This window comes from Ceratotherium simum, chromosome 24 (genome assembly GCF_057802395.1).
Source record: "Ceratotherium simum simum isolate JZ-2026a chromosome 24, ASM5780239v1, whole genome shotgun sequence".
Lineage (NCBI taxonomy): Eukaryota > Metazoa > Chordata > Mammalia > Perissodactyla > Rhinocerotidae > Ceratotherium > Ceratotherium simum.
In genome coordinates, this window is record NC_141923.1 from 39,791,201 (window position 1) to 39,814,036 (window position 22,836).

Below are 22,836 nucleotides of genomic sequence, written 5' to 3' on the forward strand. Positions count from 1 at the left end.
AAGAATTTGGATAGACACATCGCAAAGGATGATACATGAATGCGCAATAAGTATATGCAAGTTTAACACCATTAGTTTAGAGAAAATCAGATATGAAAACCATAATGATATTGTAGCTGGAAAAACCCGGGACCCTGTCACTGCAGCCGAATGCTGCAATGACCTGGGATTGAGGAAAAGAAAAATGGTTTAATTTTGCCAGCAAAATGAGGCTGTGGTGGGCTTGTGCCCCAAAATGCAGAGTCCTCCTGAGACATTAGGAGTTGGGGGTTTTAAAGGAAAATGTGTGGGAAAGAATGTACTGTCTATGTGATTGTGACCATTTGCTGCAGAAATATTGCAGGGGTCCCAGACATTCTGGCACTGGGCCAGCTGTTATCGTCTATCTACAGCAGGTGTTTTAGGGCTCCCTTGATCAATCTTCCTATGCCACCCAAAATTGGTCCCTGGGGAGAGGAAGGAAACTGTTGCCACTTATCAGATACAAAGTTTACAAGGTTTTAAATAGAGGAGGGGGAGCTGTGGCTTTGTAGTTCAGTGTCCTCCCACCAGCCTGCGTTTGGCCGAGATAAGAGATAAGGGAAGTTGCAGGTGTCCTCCGTTTGTCTGTCCCTGTGATGAAGGGTGGATTCCACGCCAGGAAGCCAAGGAGTTGGGGAGTTTCAGTTTCTTGATAATTTCTGGATATCAGTTTCCCTGTAACAAACCTCAAGATCTGGTAATTAGCTAGAACTTCGAAGCCACCTGGGTTTTTAACAATTCATTACTTCCATTTGACTTGTGGAATTCAGGGATATAAAGATTAAAACAACCAATATCTACATGTAAATGTAACTTAGAATGAGTGCTTTTTGGTTTTTAACCCCATATATGCTGGGTTCAACGGAGGGGAACTGATATTAGGGCTGGCATCATTATGCTATTTAAAAATCACTAGAATGGCTAAGATTAAAAAGGCTGTCAGTACCAAACTTGGTGAGATTGGACAACAATTGAAGCTCATATATTATTAGTGGGAGACTAAAATGGTAAAAGAAATTTGGAGAAGAGTTTTGAAGTTTCTTATACAGTTAAATATACACCTACTGTATGATCCAACAATTTCACTCCTAGGCATTTACTCAAGAGAAATAAAAACACATAGATACTTGTACAAGAATGTTCCAGAAGCTTTATTCACAGTAGCAATAAAACTGGAAACCATGTAAATATTCATCAACAGTAAAATAATACAATTTTTGTATAATCAAACAATAGACTACTTCTCAATAACAATAAAAGAATACACTCAACAACATGCAAGAATCTCATGAGCATTATGCCAAAGGAAATAAGCCAATCTAAAGACTGCATACTATGTGATTCCACTTATACGAAACCCTAGGATATACAAAATAAAGCAGAAAGTAGTTGCTTTTGGTGGGGAGCAATTAGGTGGCAAGAGCATGAGAGAATTTTCTGAGGTAACGAAAACGTTCTACATTTTGAGGTGGGTATAAATTACCCAGCTGTAAATTTTTTTCAAAACTTCTAGATTTGTATACTTAAGATATGTGTGTTTCACCGTATGTAAAGTTTGCTTCCAAAGGAGAAAAAGACTGTAGTTAAATTTTGAAATAAAAAATTAAAAAACGCTAAGACAATGGATTGGAAGTTCTCGTTTAAACTTGTTTAGGTAAGTTGAGGGAAAAAGAAGAACATGTTACTAATTTTGACAATAGGAAAAATATATATTAATGTCATTCCCTCAAAAAGTGGTCTTGGAAGAAAATGTGAACATGTTAAAAAGGATATATGCTGAGAAAGACAAGCATTTAGCCCTCAGATGTGTGTGAAGATGGTCCTTCTGTCTTGAACTGGATCACCCAATCTGACAATTCTGTTGCTAAAGATGATGAAAGTGCTGTCCAAGTTTGTAAGAGGAAAACTGATTGGACATGGAAGGTAGGTTGGTCCAAAAAAAGACTGCAGAGCCCTGGCCTCAGGAGCTCCTTCCTCCAGATCCCTTTTCAAATATACTTCACGTGTTTCTTTTCATTTGGAAGTAGAAGGGCCATAAGCTGCTCACTGTCTATCTATGTCAAAATCCCCTCCTTGCTATACTGAATAACAATGAAAAAACAAAAGGACTGTTACATAAGTCTACAGTGTCTTGATTAGATGAAGGAATTTCCTAGATCTAAAAGCTGTTGAGTACTTATTTGGGACAATAACAAATTTACTGAAATCCCCAGTTTCTCAAATAGGGTCTGTATTTAGGTGCAATGCTACCTCATGCTTTGGGATGGGCTAGATGTTCTCTTGAAGGACATTTTAGCTTCTAGATTATTAAGCATCTTTTTTTTTATGTTTCCAATCCTCATAAATATTTGTTGTGATAACCAGCATTTCAACTTCTCCCCTAGATACAATTTAGCAGATATTTTCAGTACTTTGTACCTTAGTAAAAAGTACTTTAGTACTTTGAAGATTCATTGTCCAAATGTTACTTAAGAGCAAATAGCACACTATGAGGGCCATGGCATAATATTTCAAGGACTGACCTCTTTCTTGACATTGCTTTTAGCTGTTCTGGTTATATACATTTCCCTCTAGTCCAAATCAAAAACTAAATCTTGAGTAAATATTTGAAATAACTATCAAAATGTGGTACATGGAGCACAATTTCACCCTCTAAATGTGCTGCTGGTAAGTTTTACCCTCTGAATGTGCTGCTAGCAAGTTGAAGCCAAGTGTAGGCTGTCCCTGAAGGTTTTTGTTTGTTAAATTTTGTATTTTCTTGTTCTTACGTAGAACTGCTGCTCATTAACAGTAATAATGCCGCATTAGATGATATTGAAATTCAACTTTACATCATATTCCCATTAAAAATGACAGTTCTAGTCAATTCTTTCTTCTTATGAAACATGCAGTTTTTATGAGGGTGAGCTTAACTTGAACCATTATAACACTGCTAGCATTATAACACCGCTGATAATTGTAATGGAAACTGCTATAACCTCTTATAATTGTTACATTAGAGTTAACATGCTGAACCACAATCATCTGATAGATCATGAATAATAAAATTAGATTGTAGGTGTATCTACTATTATTATTATTATTTTGCTTTTGAGAGAATCAATTTTGTAATATACAAAGTATATTTGAATGTGAACTTGCACTGGCAATCAATGTATTGTGCTACAGGCTTAAAATGCTATCATCTCAAGGACCTTCAAGAATATTGTAAATTCTAGTGCATTCTTATATGTAATATTTTATTTTTTAATATTTGAAAGTAAATTTCTTATGACAGAGCATTGTTCCTTAGAAGTATCTAAATTCCATGTTAAGATTTTAGTTTGGCCCACAGCCTAAGACTTTGCTTCAGAAAGTGCTGGAGCCTGTGAGAGGAAGATATGAAAACCAGGCTTTACTAAGTCCTACTGCTAACATTCCCTTCACCTGCCAGGAGCTTCAATTTCTACCCCCCGGTGACTTTGGTTTTCAGAATAAAGACAGAATTTTTCTTGTTAGTAATAGAAGAATATTGTTTGCAGTATTTCTTCCTCTTCTTATTTATTTTGGTTTGAATGCCCAAAAATGAGTTAAGTAGCATATTCTAGTTTCAGGCATGAAAGTAGCTACTGGAGGAAATTACCAGCATAAGCTTTCTTTCCAATGCAGCAAATCCAGATTCCTATCAATCTGTATTTAAACTAGTGACATAATAGTCAACTGATGATAATTCTTTAAATGATTGCAAGCAGCTAGATTTTTTTCAAGTTGTAATGAACTTAAAGGTATAATAACTATGGCAATGACACAAGCTAAATACAGTAGAAATGAAATAACATAATAAACTATATTTACAATCACTTTAAAGCTCTAACTAGAATTAGAATGATGGAATATAAATCCTAAATTTACTCTAGCAGGCTTCTTTAACTTTGTAGAACAGAGCTCTTGAGCTCTCACCTAAAGGGTAAACCCACCTGATGTGAGATGCTTTTAATTAAATCAAGCCACGAGTAGGTCACTACCAAAGAGGGCCTCAGAAAAAAGGAGAAAAAAATCTTCCTCAGAGCTTATGTTCCACTACTGTTCTCCTGAAGAGGCCTGAGAAATAGTCCAAACTTTCTCCTTTCGGACAAAAACAAGACATATCCTGTTTGTGAAAATAGCACATGGTCTTCACATGATTATCAACTTATTTTCAACACTCATTGAGTACTATTCTGCTAGGCACAATGCCAAAACCCCAAATACAAATAAGGCACAATTCTTGGGCTTGAAGAATTCAGCAGTTAACCTTTAGCACTAACTGTAAAGCAAAGTGATGACCGTGATTGAAAAAAGCAAAAATGCATATTTATGGTACCCAAATGACCTCATCAGTTGCCATTCATTTAAACGTTTTTTCTTTTGTCATATTGTTTTTATGTTAAAGGAAGGATTTATGAGGCTGTGCTAGAGAAAATGTTAAAGGCATACTTATACAAAGCTAGCAATATCTCCTTTGCCAATAACAAATCTGGGTAATTTTAGTTCCTGATCAATTATGCAAAAGGAAATTGATAGAAAACAGTGTGAAGCATAGATGTGAATGAAACAAAGTAACTCAAGGAGACAGAGATGGAGCAGACTATTCAGACTTCAAATGGGACTGCTAGCAAAGATGGCTTTGGTCTCTTGCCATTTGCTTTAGAGCTAGAGAGAGGAAGATGATTTTAAGTATTGGAAGTGTAAATTGCTTGTCTATAGATTTCTCCTTTTCATCCTCAGATTGGATGAAAGAAAAAGCATGTCAACTGAAAGCAGGTCTTAGAATCTCAGACTCCCTGTTCTCTTTTATTTGATCTTGTCATGTTTGACATTCACTAGCCATTGTTCTTCTAAACCTTTGATTCAGGCAGTTTTTCTGGACCCTTCTTCTGAAGTCTGATATGACCTTTGTTTTTTCATTTTTTAATTTATTGACTTATAAGGAGTCATCCTAAATTAAACACACTAAGAGTGGAATTCTACATAAAAGATACTCTGGATTTCTGAGTGGGCACCAAGGAGAATGTCATTTGAAATAATGAACTAAAAGTAGAATTTCCTACAATAAATCTATCTTGTAGATCAAGTATGAAGATGCCTTTTGCTGGGTTTTGTTTCAACTGCGACTTGATGCAGACATTTTTCCCCTCTGAGGACTTGGGGTTGCTGCTCAAGTTAGGAGTTTAAACATATACACATTCTGACAGAAAATACAAGTCATTGTCCACATTGCACAGATGACTGACTTCAGATTCAACCTCCTTTGGAAATAGGGTTTTTGCAAATGTAATTAGACAAGATGAGGTCATACTGGATTAGGGCGGGCCCTAAATCCAAGGACTAGTGTCCTTACAATAATAGCAGAGGACACACAAAGATTTACACAGAGGGAGAACACTATGTGAAGACTGAGGCAGAGATTGGAGTGATGCCTCCGCAAGACAAAGAATGCAAGGATTGCTGGCAACCCCAGAAGCTGGGAAAGAGGCCTATAACAGATTCTCCCTCAGAGCCTCCAGGAGGAACCAGTGCTACTGACACCTTAATTTTAGATTTCTGGCCTCCAGAACTGTGAAGGAATACATTTCTATTGTCTTAAGCCACCCAGTTTGTAGTAATTTGTTACAGCAGCCCTATAAAACTAATATGGTTCCCACTTATTTTTACAGCCAAAATCCCCCAAGCCTCGTTAACACCTGAGTAGGCGAAGAGTCACATGTGTAGTAACAACTCAAATTTAATTGGGACTTGCTCACATTTTCTAATGCAAGATACCCAAGGCCTTTGAAAATATTTCCCCCTCCTCAAAATCAAAACCCTATATTTCTGTATATCTCCAAGGAGATTTTCTCAGCACAAATAAGTTTGTTCCTAGTAGATCTTTCCATGACTCTTATAGTTATCACCCTCTGCCTGGTACTGTCACAGAAAAAGTGAAGAACACAAGATGCCAAATCTTCAGGGGTGTCTGTGACCCAGGAAGGAGGTAAGCCTTTCAAACCCCTCTGTGTGACATTGAGATAAAGGGATCCTAAGCAATTATAGAGCTTAGTAAACTAGTTTTTAAAATTTTTTAATTATGCCTTCCTCTCTCCCTGGAAACTAGGCAAGGGATATGAAGCAGAGGAGGAAATTCAAGTAATATCCATCACGCTGAACCTATCACTGCCTCCCCATCAGTTAAGGCGCTGAACCTGGGTCAGCCCATCACTCTGCTCTTGGGATGAGCTCCCCTAGGTTCTCAGTCTCCTAGCAAGTGGACCTTGGTCAGTCCACCTGCCGATTCAGGCTTGTCTGAATTCTAACAGAGGATGAATGAGATGAAATCTCCACTGCGTGTTTGGGTGATTCCAGAGTAAAAGTGTTTTCTAGAACTCTTTATTATTTTCCATGTTTTCTCCTCTCATGAGATTCTGTAGAAATTCTGATATAATATTGTGAAAGTTTTTTCTTTGTACCTGCCCTTTTTTCCAGAAAAAAAAAAAAAATAGCTGAGTGAGGAGGAAAACAAGTAGGCCTGCTTTAAAAAAAAAAAACAAAGTACCAGCCATTATTATAAAAGCAAATATTACCCCAGCGACAAGCTTAGGTGCTGACATTCACTCATTGACACCAACTGCTCCTCTGCTCCTCCCCAGCAAACATGAGAGCTATAGATACTGACCAGGAATGATTTCCTGTGTATTAGTCAGTCTTGCTGATTTGTTCTCTTACTAGGTAGTACTAGACATGGTGGAAAATATGCTAAAGAGATCACAGTCCTGTACTGATCAACTACTTTATAATTTTAACATATCTGTCTCGGCATTACAGCAGTTGGGAAGAATGGACTATATGTGGTCATGGTGGGTGACTCTGGGGTAGGCCTGAAGATTCAGCATGGCCTGGAGGAAGCTCCAAGGTTTTGATCCTTCTTTTCAGTCCCTTCCCTACAATATTTGATTCTGACCCTCTCTCTTCTTAACTCCAAACTCCAGGCTCTGTGTAATAATGACCACCATTTGTCCTTGGTGTAGTCCTCATCAGGGTTTGAGTCTCATTTCTCCCTAACGGGCCCACCTAGTTGTTTCAAAAGTTCATGGCACAGGGTCTCTCCTTCTCTACTCTTGAAAATGAAGGTTGCTTGAAGGGTTTTGGTGCATAGGTTTCATTTCTACCTTTATCCTCATTCCTCATCTTGTTTTTTCCTTATTTTTGTATGCCTGAATTCTCACTTTCTCTCCAGCCCCTTGTACTCATCTAGAAGAACTACCTGTCTGGTTTCCTTTTTCCCCAGGACATGCTGTTTGTAAAGCTCCTCCAGGCTCTACATACTGCAGCCAGGAGGCAATGGAATACACAACCTTTAGGCTTGTGCATGGTTCCTAAGACCCAAGTTCCTCTTAATTGGAGAGTGGAGAACACCCAGGAGGAATAGTACCTTGGAAATGAGCAGAAGAAGAAATTTTTATAAAGATTTAGACTTTTCATCTCCTTAGTCTTGCTAATTGACTAGCCAAATCACAAATGTAGGGGACAAAAGTCCCTGCATATTTAATAGCACTTTATTCCCTGGCCAAGTACTGGCTTTTCATATGATCAGGGTCCAATGGCTCAACACAGGGATATAATTACTTTCACTGAAGCAAAGTAAATAATGACAATTAGATGATTAATCTAGTGGTCACGACTATTTTCATGATTATAGTTACTTAATAAGAACTGCCTAAAGAGAGTAGTCTATTGAAACGATAGCATAAATGATGAAAGGTAGTGAGGATCAAAACAAAGATTAATTTTCTAATGAAATGTGTCTGGTGCATAAGCCAAAATACAAGATTCTTCTTCCTCCTTGTTGAACAAGGGTGGTTGATTTTATCTTCATTACAGAAGTCATCACAGCTCAGGTGGATTGAATTTCTTCTTGTGGTTTGTCTCCCAGGCTGTGCTTCCTTTATGGCCAGTGCTGGGCATCAGCCCATTGTTGGACAGTAGCCTTGGCAAATGTAGAGGGAAAAGATTTAAGTCGGGAGACCTGGGTTCTACATATATCTCTGTACAATGGCTCCGTACTGGCTCAACTTAGCTAAGCTAAACCGTGTTTTTTAAAACTCCTCTGCATGATTCTAGGTTTGCATAGGCTACAGGAGATATTTTGCACAAGATTTGGAAGATGGAAATGAGACAGCTCTGAAAGTTGGTACAGGGCACCAGGCAATTTGGCTCATGCACAAGCGCATGTGCAACTATGTGGTGAAGACACCAGCTTCTCCTGTATACCCATGGCATTGAGGTTGGATATGGCAAGAGACAGACATGAGTTTGTTTGTCTTCATAAGTTCCAGTTGCCATTCTGTATCTCCTTCCATCCTTGCAGGTTCCAGTTTGTTCTCACTCTCTTCCACATCCAGTTTTCTGACTGCCCCTCTGGCTGACCTATAGTGACTTGAGACTCAATGTTAGACACAGAAACAACAGCATATATATGCGGCTCCAACAGCTCCCAAAACTGCATAATGCCCAACCCCTAAAATAAATCCTTCGTTCTATATCACTCATAGCAGCTCTGCTTCTATGATATAATCCTGATTGGTATACTCTCTAATTAGGTAAACTTATGTATGCCTTAGTTTCTAAAATAAGGATACATTCTTGCTTTATATCCATCTCAATTCATTTGTGCGAATCAATGGAGAAATCTCATATGAAAAATTTTTGAAGAGTATATAGCATACAGATGAAAGATATATGTGTGTGTGTGAACAGAGACAGATGTACACATTTTTTACATACTAATTGGTGTATTGTCGGTGAGCTTGGCTTTATCTATGAATAAAATAATTGTTACTTTAATTGAAGCTTTCAAAGGTTCGAATTAATTTTAAGACTTCCAAACAAGTGCACTGAGCAATTTCCTTGGCACATGCAAATAATACTGAAGATAATTAAAGACAATAATGAAAATCTATGGAGGTGTCTGGAAATGCAAAAGATTATTCAATTGAAAGATTTTTTTTCTTTTTATATCGAATTTGAGTCTGTAAACTAATTGTATTCAGGTTTTGATTTCTGACATTATTTTTTTTTTTTATCAAGTAAACACATAGTTTACTTGAAACTGTTGTTAATTCTGTTTGATGTAACGATGACATTTTTTGCTTAAATCTTTATAAAGGAAAGATAGCCATTCTTGGGGCTGGCCGGTGGTGCAAGTGGTTAAGTGCGCGCGCTCCACTGCAGCGGCCCCAGGGTATGCCGGTTAGGCTCCCCAGTGAGCACTGACGCACTGCTTGGCAGGCCATGCTGTGGCGGCGTCCCATGTAAAGTGGAGGAAGATGGGCATGGATGTTACCCCAGGGCCAGTCTTCCTCAGCAAAAAAAGAGGAGGATTGGCAGATGTTAGCACAGGGCTGATCTCCTCATACACACAAAAAAAGATAGCCATTCTTCCTGAATTTTTCTTCCAGGACTTTCTAGAAGACATTCAAAATCCACAGCTTGTCTGATCTCTCATCTGTCCTGAATGGAGGAAATGAGATCTTTGTACTTGTTAAAAGTCAGGAGGAGCACATACAGAAGGTCCTCTCTGCATGGCACGTGATTTATATTATTTAATGTTTGTTGAATAAATAAATGAATAAATGAACCCATCAATAAATTAATCAATCAGATCATGGTCTGCATATATTGCTCCCTTCTCACATTGTGGAAGAAGAAGTACCTAACTTCTGATAAGTTCCTGCTTCATTTTCTAGGTAGAAACTTTGTCTCTTTTCACTGACTTGCTTTAATTAACCTGGTCTTAGGGTAGAGACTAATGACAACTGTGCCAAGTGGTGCTCTGGTTAACAAAATAGGCCATGAGGCTAAGAGAAGCTGGTAAGAGCAAAGTATTTTCTTTTTGTTTTGTCCTTTGTGTAATTAATTACACTTAGATTCATCAATGGCTTCTATCTGATAATATAAAATGCTGAGATGAGAGGCCAGACTCCATAATCTTGTGCATCTGATGGACTGAAGAATTTGAAGAGTATGAGCTAAGAGTACTTTAGAGTCAGGTGACCTTTGAATGAGAAAGACAAAGATCCCAAAATGTCAATTCCTCTGACTCTAACTTCCTGGATTTTTCTTATTTTATATAGCGTAAAAAAGTGAAGAGTCACGGAAGACTTTAGTCACCCCTTGATTAAACATGTAGGCAGATCTGGTTCTGGTCAATCATACTAGGCTATCAGCCAGAAATGAAAGTGTGTGCTCGTTAGAAGAGTAAAATTCAAAGCAAGAAGCTTCATTTTAAATTCATACTCTATGTTCCTGTTCTGATACAAGATGATTGTGATGGATGATGGGTAGTGAAGTTAAGTTGCAATGTACATGTAACCCGAGTTTTACGTAATGACATGTCATTTAAAGACTATTCTTAAGGACTGAGCAGTACTTCAACTACTTAAGGGCTTTATTTTCATATAAGAGCCTGAAACTCCAGTCAGCTTTTCAAACAAAAATGACTAGAGGAAAACATCAAAATTTTATCTTGATGACTTAGTATTGTTGTAAGTGTTTTCACTTACATGCTGATGTTGTGTATTGCCCTAGGCAGAAATAAGATCAAGATTATAGGAATTTCACAGTCATCAGGATCACATTTATAGCCTGTTAATATTATGCAGCCACAATGTCCCCTCTCACCTGCTATAATGAACACATTACTCCAATGAGTTATTTGTGCTGAGTGATAGATATAATGAAATATCTTCAATTTCAGGCCCTTTATGGGGGCAAAGAAGTCAATTGTGTAATGGAAAAACTCTTCAGAGCAGAAGGTCAGTTTGCTCATTCAAAGGTCATACCATTTAGTGTAATTGATTTAAAATATCCCTTGTTTTAATAGGCAGTGGTAGAAATGGGGACTAACTGAGCAGAACAGAGAGAAGACTTCATGCACAGGGAAGTAGATCATTAGAGTCTGGCCCAAACTGTCGTTTTAGGAAAGCAGGGAGACCAAAGAGGAGATGGTTAAGATACCCTAGTGCCATGTTATCTGGGGCTTCAAAGTCCATGATACCACTATTAAAATTAATACTATAGTACTTTCATCCCAAGGTGAGAATCGGATTCCTGAAAAATTTTTCTAGGAGACTTAGACTTCATGGTTGAGAAACTTAACACCTTATTTAAAAAGTGTGATTAGAATAAGCCAAAGTCATTGTGATAGTTTTAAAACATAGCCCCAAATTAGTTGAGAGGTGGGGTCTATCTATGGCTCTTCCCTTGAATTTGGGAGAACTTGTGACTAGAAGGGAAATGATGGTGAGCGACTTCTGAGGCTAGGTCACAAAAGGAAATGAAGCTATTGCCTTGCTCACTAGAGCATTTGTGCAAGAGCTGAGGTTGACATGCTGTGAGGAAGTTCAAATAGCCCATGTGGAAATCACACGGACAAGCCCTGAGACTGCATGAGAGAGGCCCAGCAGGCTGCCGGCTGCTCCCGCCCCCTTCCCTTCCAGCTCCAGTCACCATCCAAGTGCAGCCTCACGAAGCACACCAAGGCAGAACTGCACTGCCACGCCCTTTGGGAACTCCAGACCCCTAGAACTGTGAGACATAACAAAATGATTGCTGTATTACGCTGTTAGGTTTTGAGTTAATTTTCCATGCAGCAACAGAGAACCAGAACAAAGTTTGGTATCTGGAAGTGGACTGTATCTGTAACACAAACTTAAAACAGCTGACGTTGGCTTTGGGCGCAAGTGGTGAGCAGAAGCTGAGCAACCTCAAGGAGACTATAATGGGAGCCGGACAGGCCTCGAGGAGGTTGTTAGTGAGGGTGTAAAGCAAATCGAGAAAACTGTTCTTTGCAGCTGGAGGAAGGGAGATTAATTACATGTAGCAGCAGAATGTTTAGCAAAAGTCTTAATTATGGAAATATTGAGAATAGAAAATGCACTCCATGAACTGATGGATATGGCTAAGATTTTGGGGCAGAATATTAAAAGTGTAAGCTCTTTTAGTCATGTATGATAAGTTAGTCATGTCTATATAGATATAGACAGATGAACCACAAAAAGGAATTACACAGTTTTCCAGCAAAATTTGGAGGAAATATGAAGGATCCAGGGCTTTCTGGGTTTTAAAATAAAATCATTTCTTATTCTCGGTTTCTCCAGATGGCAAAAATAAAATAAAATAATACAATCTTCAAATTAAGAAATAGCTTCAGAGCAAATACCAAATCCAGAGTGGGCTGATAAAATTCCTTATGAAGATCTCAGAAAAATTTAACTTTGTGCCACATAGATCCTTTAAGACAAAAAAGCCTTCTAAATATTTTAAGAGCATGCCTGGCAGACCACCACCCCATTAAACAATAGTTCCCCAAGAATCTTAGGAATGTTTTCCGAGAGAAGCCTTACAGGGAACTCAATGTAGAAAAGAGTTTATCTGGAAAAGATTTGTGGGTTTGATCTCTGTCTAATGGAATCAATGATAAATTTGTACACAGAAAGCCCATATCATTTTTAAAGTCATTGTATCAGTGGGGACAGAATGGGAGAAAGATGGTACAAATTGCAAAATAGCATTAGATCTTTGAATCTCTACAGGCAGGAGACAGTCTGAGGAAATGACTCAGTTGTATACACAGCCTTTTTATGGGAAAGGAAAGATAACTCAAGTGATAGAACCATGATCCCACAAGATGGAACCAAGAACTCTAGAGAATCAGTCCCAGGGAGCAGAGTTGGCTCCTAATCACAGAACTGGAAACACGTGTCTGGCCGGGTTTCAAAATTACTATGTATCAGTGGCCTCTGTGGCTTCCATTTCCTGTCTTTTTGAATAGTTGTACCTATAGCATTTATCCAATGCCTACCTCACCATTGCATAGTGGATGTGTAGGAGGCAAATAACTTTTAATTCACACATCCTCAAATCGAGAGAAGCCACACCTATGGAGTTGTGTCCAAGGAAACTAACCCAGGGAACTCAGGCCCTTCTGTAGTGAAATGCTGGACATCAAGCTTGAACCTGATGCTGTGGAGAGGAAACTTGTGGGGACTATTAAGAGAGAGTGACTATATTTTGAAAATGGGAATAATGCAAATAATTTTTGGCCAATGTGAGTAGGTGGAGATTTTAAAATACAGCCCCATAGTATCTGACACTCCTCCCACTGAGAAGTGGGGTCTATACTCCTCTGTTTAAATCTTGGAAGCTGTGTGATTAGGGGAGAAGTAATGCTGTGTGACTGTCAATGTTAGGTGACAAAAGACTGCTGCTTGCTCACCAGTACTTTCATGCTGGAGCCCTGAGCTGCCACATAAGCAGTCCAACTGCTCTGAGCTCACCAGAGCTGTGAGGAAGCCTAAATTAACTCACACGACCAGACAAAAGGGAGGAGCTCTGGGACCACATGATAAGAGAGAGGAAGGTCTTGCCAGCTCCTAGATATTCCAGCTCTCCACTATTCCAGCTCCAACCATTGTCTGACAGCTCCTTCATGAGAGACCCTGAACTAGGACTGTTCAGTCCAGTCCCTCCCAAAGTACTAACCCCAGGGATCATGAGAGATGATAATAACGTGATTGCTGATGTTTTAAACCACTAAGTCTTGGGATGATTTGTTACATGGCAATAAACAACCAGAATGGTCATGGATAGATCAAATAATGCCCTTTTATTTGTTGCCCACTAAAATTCAGAAGTAATAACAGCCCATTTAGTTAAGAGACTATCAATTACATTATACATATCTTAAATTAGAAATGTTAGTATAGAATTATTTTTAATTTATCATGCATTGCTCACTGAAATTTTTGTGAGATTTCCCCTCTACTGGGTTTCAATGTGATGCTGTAAATCCCTTTTGCACCTTTGTAGAAATATGCAAACCATGGATACATTTTAATGCATGTAGTTCTCCACATAAACACATCGTGCATTTCTTTCTGACTTCCTCATTTGAATATGTTAATATCTGACTCAGACTCCAGGTCTCAGAGATAGTAATTTGAGGTTTTTAGTGGAAAAGACATTAAAATATTTACAAGTAGTATCCTGATAGGAGTGTCCTGAATTTCGAGTATACTAGAACTGAAATCCTGGAAAGTGAGAAATAGTCATACAGAAGTGGGTTTTTGCGTAGGCTAGACTTTTGCAGAAGAAAAATCCAACGTTACAAAGGGATTGATGAATTATGACTAATAACAAAGCTTCCAAAGTTTATCTTTATAAATTGTGAAAACTAAGATCCCCAAACCTCAATAGCTTCAAACAGCCCATACGTATCCACCCTCTTCCCCAGAGCAAAATAAAGAACAGATATATCAGATGGGTGTCTCAGAGGCATGCAGAGATGAAAGGAAATGCAACTCTGGAGGGGTCATGGGGTGGCCACACTCTCCCTGGGGAAGTGGGATATGTGTGTTTTCTGGCTAATATGGAGCAGGAACATGTTTCCTAAAATGTGTCTGCCCCATTCTGAAACAGTGTGGTAGCAGGTGATGTTGGTCTGTCTCCCTGAGGGACAAAAGGGAAGAGGCAAGAGACTATTTCTCATGGCACCCCTTTAGCAGGGACTGTGCAGACTCAGTATGCTGAATGTGACAGAAAAGTAGCAGCAGCAGCAGTGAGAAGAGTAACGTGGATGAGGGATGTCCACAGAACCAGGGTAAGTGTGACATTCTGAGGTTAGTATGAAGCAGTGGGAAGAGGGAGGATTCCTGAAGTCCTTCCCACCTTAGTTGCCTGCCATTGAGCAGAAAGAGTATCTAGAGGGAGAAGAGAGTGAAGGAGGTGCCCTTGAGTTCTACCGATGAGTCTAAATGTTACTTGAAGAAGAAGACCTGGAGGAGGGTGAGGGGAAGGAGGAGAGAGAAGGGAAGGAGGAGTGGGAGGAGGGAGAAAACAAGTTGTTAAAGAAGGGTTATTTATGACCCTTGACTTTCTTGCTGGTTTAGGAAACTCTCCCACACTAACATATAGAGAAAATGAGTGTTTTTCCTTCTTCCTTGTTAATTGAACTAGAGGAATGGACAGAAAATCCGTAGAAGAAACAAAGGGAAAAGCTTGGGAAACTCCCACCCAGATCCTGGGTCCTTTAACGCCAAAATTCACAGCTGTCCCTTACGAACCTGACTGAAAGCTAGTGAGGAGACTTGCTTTCCTGTTTAACGGGTAGTTCTTTTAAGTTCTTCTTATTCTTTTTTTCTACTATTATTCTGTAGTGCCTTAGATGTATATTAGCAGTTTATGTCCACAGAACTCAAAATGTTATGCAAGTTATCTCATTTATCTTTAATCCCTGGAATTTTATACCCATGTGAAAATTTCCTAGTCAGATCCTATAAATTCAGAGATGTACGTGTGGGTACATTTACCCAAAGGGCTTTTAAATGATGAGAACTGTCAAGGACTATTTTTAGAATAGCAGGAATGCAGCATTTCTAAAAATAAGAATCCCATCGACTAGAGCCCTCTGCATTGCTGAAAGCAGCCTTTGGAGCAGAAGTCATCAGCAGGAACTCGATAATCCCTGGATGGAAAGGACACACAGTGGTATGGGAACTGACATTTTCTCCTGGGAGTTGGTAAGTGAGGCAGATGGCTCCAAAGTTAAAAGCATATTCTGCCCTATTTTTCTATTCTGATGGTACAAGGAAGTGGTATATCACTTTTAGGATGGCCTCTAAAGCTAGCCATATGCTATAATCTGATTCCTACGAGCAAGAAGGAAGCTAGATGTGTTGGAAGGAGTTTGGACCTTAGTGAGAACTCAGCCTTTACCTCTTACCAGCCCTTTATACAAATGTACAGAAGTAGGAAAGCATGCATCTTGGAGTTATGCCAAGGAAACTGAATTGCTGGAGCATAGGGTGAATGTGGAGAGAGGAGTTGGCAGATGAAGATGGAAAGGTAGGCAGTGACCGGATGATGTACAGCATGGTGAAAATTCTGGATTTTTATTTTGAAAGTAAGGGAAGTCAGTGAAGAGTTTTCAGCCAGGAAGTTCTGGTCTACCCCTTGGAAACAGAGACTATAGTAATCCTGAAAAATAGCTAACAGACACTCCTGCCCAACCCCATGTACATCCTCACACTTCTCTCTGCAGAACACATGCAAACAATCTGCCTCTATCCATCAAGTCTCTTCTCTTGGCTAAGTAGGTTCAGTGCGTAAAATTTTCCTTCATTAATGTGGTTTTGAATTCTTTCATTTCCCAAATTTTTCCTTCTTTGAATAAAAGCTAATCTTTGGGCCTCAGCATGCATATTAGCTCACTTTGCTGTGGGCCAGCTTGATGCCATGCTCTTCTGGGAGCCACTCGCTGCATGGTAGAGCCTGGTACCTGGCCACCACCTGTGTCCCTGCCACCTAGGGTCCAGCTGTATGATTAGACTACAATCTTCAATGAGTAAACATATTCCTTTCTTGATCACATTTATGGAGTTTCTGAAGGGCAGTGGAGTTTACTGCCAGGCACAGCATGACCTCTGTGCAGACAAGTGAACTGTAGAAATTCATCATTACTCCACCATGAAGCCCCATAAGAGCAGTTAACCTGGATATGGAGTATTGAATTGAAATCTGCAGAACATTTGCTGAGAGTTCTGACATGGGTGGGGTAAACGTTGGTGTGCTTCCTCTCTGTTGCCTCAGTATTACTGGATTGAAGGATTGATCTTCTTGTTAGGAAGTTCATTTTGTTTTCTATTACTTCCAGCTTCATATTCAAAGCACTGAAAATTTCAAGTGTAGGATATTGAGATAGACTAGATTCTTTACATCATTTCTGTATTCAATTTTTAAAATTCTTTCATAATCCGATTGGATGTTTTTAACTAAATTAACATGGCTCGAATAAACCGCCCAGACCCTGAGGAAGACACATACAAGAACATGAGATTTCTTATTACACACAATCTAACCAATGCAACCTTAAACAAACGTACAGAGAAACTTAGGAAGCAGCTATCACCATACTACAGCACTGCCCTTGTGGAGAAAGAAGGCATCCATGCTTGCAACTGGCCTTTTGATGATGGTGTACCGCCATCCAACCAGGTTGTGGATGACTGGTTAGTCCTGTAAAAAATTAAGTTTTATGAAAACCATGATTGTTTTCTTGCTATTGAGTTGTGGGTCTTGGCAGAGATCCAGTGCTTGCCGTCCTAGTGTTAAGTGAAGGTGGAATGAAATATGAAGATGCAGCACAGTTCATGAGACAAAAATGGTATGGAAATTTCAACAGCAAGCAACTCTTGTATTTGGAGAAGTATTGTCCTAAAATGTGAATGTGCTTCAAATCCCCAACGGCCATAGAAACAACTGTTCTATTCAATAAAACTAGGATGCCTGATGCTATCGCCTTGGAAATGGAACTTAAGAAGGACCTAGTTCGTTGTTCATATTAGCCAACATGGTGGCTTGGTGAATAAGTCTAATGAAGCTTCCATAGGAGTATTGAAAAGCAGTTTTACCAGGTCACAAGCTTGACATAATCATAATCTCTATGTTTCGGTTACAATCAACCTGTTTGGATACTTAACAAAAGATTCTTATTGTTCAGCATTTAAAATGTACTAACCATTTATACCAATTGATGTACCTTTCGTGAAATCATGCAGAATTGACTTGTAAGTCTTCTTTAAATCTATTCTTATGCCAGAATCTTATCAAAGTATAAAAAATTTAGAGATATTAGATGCCAAAATATCCAACACCATACTTGCATATTTTTAGTATCACGCAGAACTAAAATCCCAGGAACTGTGAAAATTCTAGATCTTACATGGTTTATTTCTTCAGTCATTTCAAACACTGAAAGTAGGGGCTATATAGATATTTGCCTGCTCACTTTATGTTTACATCTCCCCTATTTGTACAAGTTCACACCAAGTTTGCACAATAGACTTTTGTTGTATTTTTACCAAATCTTATGTTGATTATTTAATGCCTTTATATAAATATCATTTTGTGTTTTTATGGAAAATCTCTATTTTGAAAATCTACATTGTACAGAAGCACATGTCTTTAATGACTCCAGATGAAAAAAGCCTTACTGTGAATTTAATGTTTGTGCTTTGTGGTACAATTTAACAGGGATGGTCTGAAAAAAAATGGGAGGGGATAAATATTTTTCATAAAATGTTGCCTTTGTCTTGTGCAGAACATGTAGGATATGCCCTTTGATTTACTGAATATTTTTTAAACGGTAGAGATGCTTTGTTATCGTACTTAATTTTCAATCATCAAATTTCTGAAATTCTTATAACTTTTTCTATGCATATTGGAAGTTGTTCACCATTTATTATTTTTGTTTGAAGTGTGATTTTTTTCCTTCTCTTCCCAACCTCTCTTGAAAAAAAAGTGGGTTTCTGCTAATGAATTGAGCAGACATCTAATATTTTATATGCTTTTTGTGTTGTACAACTTAATATTTGGATACTCAGTCATTCGTTTTATTATGCAATTGATAAAATGGTGTTGTATATTAATGTTAGTTCAACCATATATTTATACTGTCTGGGAGATGAAATTTGTCTGTGATCACCAACTTGTAAAAGTTCTCTTGTGTGAGAACTTAAACATCCAAATAAATAATGAAATGCAAAATATTAAATTAAATTAAAAGTTATAGAGAGCTACTCTTTGCACTTCCTGCAATGAACCACCCACGTTTACTCAAGAATTTTATTTTAACCTCCCATCCAGGGCTTGACTGCATGGACATGTCCTCTATAAGGCAAATGTTTTTGATCTTTTTCCCTATTACAACTTCCTATCCTATCTCTTATACTCTGAATGCTTAGCTCTCTGATACTGAAATAGAATAATCTTTTATAAGATTTTAAATTCTTTTTTTCCTTCTGTGTTTCTTTTTGGATAGTTTCTCTTGTTATGTCTTCAAGTTCACTAATCTTTTCTTCTTCAAGGTCTAATCTGCTTTTAATCCATCCCATATATTTTTCATGACGTGCATTGTAGTTTTCATCTATAGAAGTTTGATTTGCATCATTTTTATATCTTTGATACCCAAATATCTAGAATGTAGTTAAGTTATTGGGAACATTTTGATCTTTTCAGGTTCTCTTTTTTAAGACTTGTTAGGTTGGGACCACAGCATTGTTTAGTCTAGAGCTGATCATTCCCCAATACTGAAGCAAGACACTTCTGACTACTTCACCCAATGCCCTGTGAGGTATGATATTTTCGACTCTGGCAGATGGGAATAGGCTCTATTCCTGGCCCTATGTGAGTAGCACATACTGTTCTCTCTATCCTTTCAGTTAATTCTTTCCCCAACCTCAGGTATTTCCTCATGTGCATATTCTAATTAAGACTCAGGTGAAAAACCGAGGACAATCTTATGCAGATTTTTGGAATTCTTTCTCTGTGCTGCTCTCTCCCCTCTGGTCTTTCCTGTGAACTGTATCTTGCAGTCTTTAGTTTCCCGGACTCCTAGCTCCATTTCAATTTGAGAGTTCTCCAGGTAAAGTGACCAACTGTTCTGGTTATCCCAGGATTTGTGTGGAAAGGCATCCTGGGATGCAGGACTTTCATGTTTAAAATTGGGAAAGTCTCAGGCAAACTGGGACAAATCGCTCACCCTCCTACCAGGCTCTGGCCTGTTTTCCCTCTCGTGGTGCTGCAGCCTGGAAACTCTGTCAAGACAGTACACTGGAGCATCTATGGGGCAAATCTGTTTGTCCCCGCTGTCTTGGTGATCACTGTCCTGCACTGCCTGATATCTAGTGTCTTAAAAACCATTGTCTCATATTTTGTCTGTTTTTTTTTCCTCCTTCATTTGTTTCAAGTGGCATGGTAAATCTTCCATTTTGGCCAAAAGTGAAACTCATTCTCCTTTGATTTTACTCTGTCAGGTTTTCTTCCCCATCTCTTTCCCGAAAGTGCTCAAATCAAAGTCACCAATGGGCTGCACACTACAAAAATCCAATGGTCAGTTCTCAGGTTTCATTTTGTTGAATCAGCTGTAGTTAACAGTTGATTACTCATTTTCTTTGAAACACCTTTCTCGCTTGGCTACCAAGATACCAATTCTCTTGGTTTTCCTTTAACAAGTTACTCCTTCTTAGTCTCCTTTGCTGAATCCTCCTCATGTTCCCAACCTCTAAAAGTTATAGTGCCCTGGGGTTTAGTCCTAGGACATCTCCTTGTCTCTCTCTGCACTCATTTCCCAGGTGATCTCATCAAGTCTCACAGTTTTATGTATCTTTGGACATTAGCTCCTAATTTATGTCTCTAGCCTTCCAAACTTGTGTACTCAAGTGCCTACTCAAAATTTACATGTGGAAAAGGCATATTAAAGTTAATATTTCAAAAACTAAACTCTTAATTCCCTCTAGTTCCTGAACCTGCTACTTTCAGATCCTTCTTCTTCTTAGTGAACGACAACTCTGTTCTTCTGATTGCTTAGGCCAAATCCTTGTCATCATCTTTGACTATTATTTTCCACGCTTCTAATCCATCAACAAATCTAGGCAGTTCTACCTTCTCACTGTCTTCACCTATTTCCATCCTATCCAAGTCATCATCATCTCTCACCTGTATTATTGCCAGAGCCTCCCCACTGGTCTCTCTGTTCACACTCCTGTGTATATTTTTCACATGGCTTCCAAATTATTAATTTCAAAATGTGAACTGGATTGTGTCATTTCTCTGCCTAAAATGCTGCACTGCCTCCCATCTCATTCATATTAAGATACAGTCTTTATTTTGACCTTCAAGTGACTATATGACCTAACTGAATGTTACAGGGACTACTGCCTGTCCTTTCTCTCTACTCCATCTGTAATGGCCTTCAGGTTTTTTTCAAATATGGAAAGCACACTTCTGCCTTCAGATCTTTGACCACTATAGCTTACTTTTCCTTCTTCCTGGAGTACTATCCTCCAAGATGGCTTGTTCACTCCATTATTTCTTCCAGGTCTCAGCTCAAATGTCACCTTATCAGAGGATCTTCCCTGACCCATCTGATATGAAAGCACAGTCTCCAGCACAGTCCCTGCCATCTCCCTTAATTAGTTTACTACACTGTATTTTTCTTCGTAGCACATATCACTATCTGACATGTTAACTATCGATTAATTTCCTGCTTCTTGCTCTGTATTGATCTAAGAAAGGAGGGAAGTTGTTTGTAGATTCATGCCTAGTACTGGCACACAGTAGATATGCAATAGATATTCGTTGAGTGAATAAATGAGTGAGTGAATCTCTATAGTTATCGACATTTTTGATCTATGACATTTAACAATGTAGCTGCTACAAAGTGAGCCCTGATTACCAGGCAACTTTTCACGTTGGATATAGCAGCATTTTTCTGAGACTCTCTCAAGTATTCTTGAAAGATATCAGTTAGTTAAGCCTTATGTGTAACTGCCTTTTATTGTTTTTTGGAGCATCAAAGGATATAAAACAATTCAAAGAATCATCATACAAGAAGGATTTTTTTCTCATAATTCCAAGGAAGGAAAAACCTTCTTCCAGCTGAGTATAGTTTGACCTTTAAGTTTCCAGGGGGAGAAGAACGATATTATTTTTAGCTATTTTCTAATGTTTTGATTAGAGCAGAGTGATCCTATTCCTTCCAAAAGAGTTGTTCACCTGGGCACACAATGAAAATATTCTCTCAATGACACAAAAATCACACATTTTCCTGATTTGGCTTCAAGCAGAAAACACAGCCCATCAACCTGATTCCATTCCTTTTATCTCTAAAGATATTCTTTCAATTTAGATCTTATAATTTATTGAAACATTAAGTTTGAATATTTGCTATTATTTTTTGGTTAATGAAAATCTTCCTTCTCAATTTTAGCAACAGAATTTTTTACCAAGACAACATTTTACAATATTTTAACAAGAGTTCTCTAGGCCAGGAATGATATGAGTTCTTCTGTTGTAGTGGATGATTTTTGCTGTATTTCACGTAGAGGTGGTCTCAATAACAGTAATTATAAAGGATGACAGATTCAACTACCTATTCACATACCCTTTCACATCTACTGGGGAATTTTCAGAGTAAGAAATATTTTTGTCTTTTATATATGTATTTATAGATATGCCTACCCTTTCGTAGAAATATGTATATGGTATATTTCCAAATCGTAGAAGGAGGTAATAATCTTGGAGCAAATATATATAGTTGAATAAGAGGCTGATTAAAATTAAAACTTAGTTCATTGTAAAGAATCATCATTTGTAGTCTCATAATTATAAGTAAATGTCACTTTAATATGGAATTATTTTACTTTTAGAAACTCCATTTTCATCTAACACTTAATGTTCCCTCCATCTAAATCTTGTTAAGGAAGCTAGCAGAAGATATCATTATTCCTATTTTACTGATAAGAAAACAGGTTCAGCTAGGAAAAGCGATTCTCCTAAAGTTATATAATTAGTCCCTGCTCTTTACAAATGATTATGGAACATGTTTTTCTGGTGTGCAATATGCAGAAGAAGGAAGCAAAGGAAGGACACGAACATACCCGTGGATGTCAGGATCTCTTTAACAAGTTGTAGGGCCACCTAGCAGGCTTCCGTTGTTCATCAGCATTATGATCCTTTGCTTTGGTGAAAATTGGGAAAGCGTTTACAAGACCTTTTTGACTTTGCCTCAGCAAGACTTAATAAATGACATCAGGTAAAAAGACAAAAGGAGAATTGTTGAGCTTTGTAACATGAGTTTCTCTAGTTCCCAGTTCTTTCTCTGTTAACGAAACAATCCCAATTAGGAAGACCACTTTCCTCTGCTCCAGAGTGTAAATACAGGAACACAAACTGGTAGTTCATGAGTCAGTGCCAGCCCCCAGA

General features: G+C 38.3%; 1 pseudogene; it reads left to right on the top strand.

Annotated features, from left to right (window-relative positions):
* The first annotated feature begins 16,854 nt into the window (after positions 1–16,854).
* Positions 16,855–17,347, top strand: LOC101398005 (protein tyrosine phosphatase type IVA 1 pseudogene; annotated as a pseudogene).
* The last annotated feature ends 5,489 nt before the right edge of the window (positions 17,348–22,836 follow it).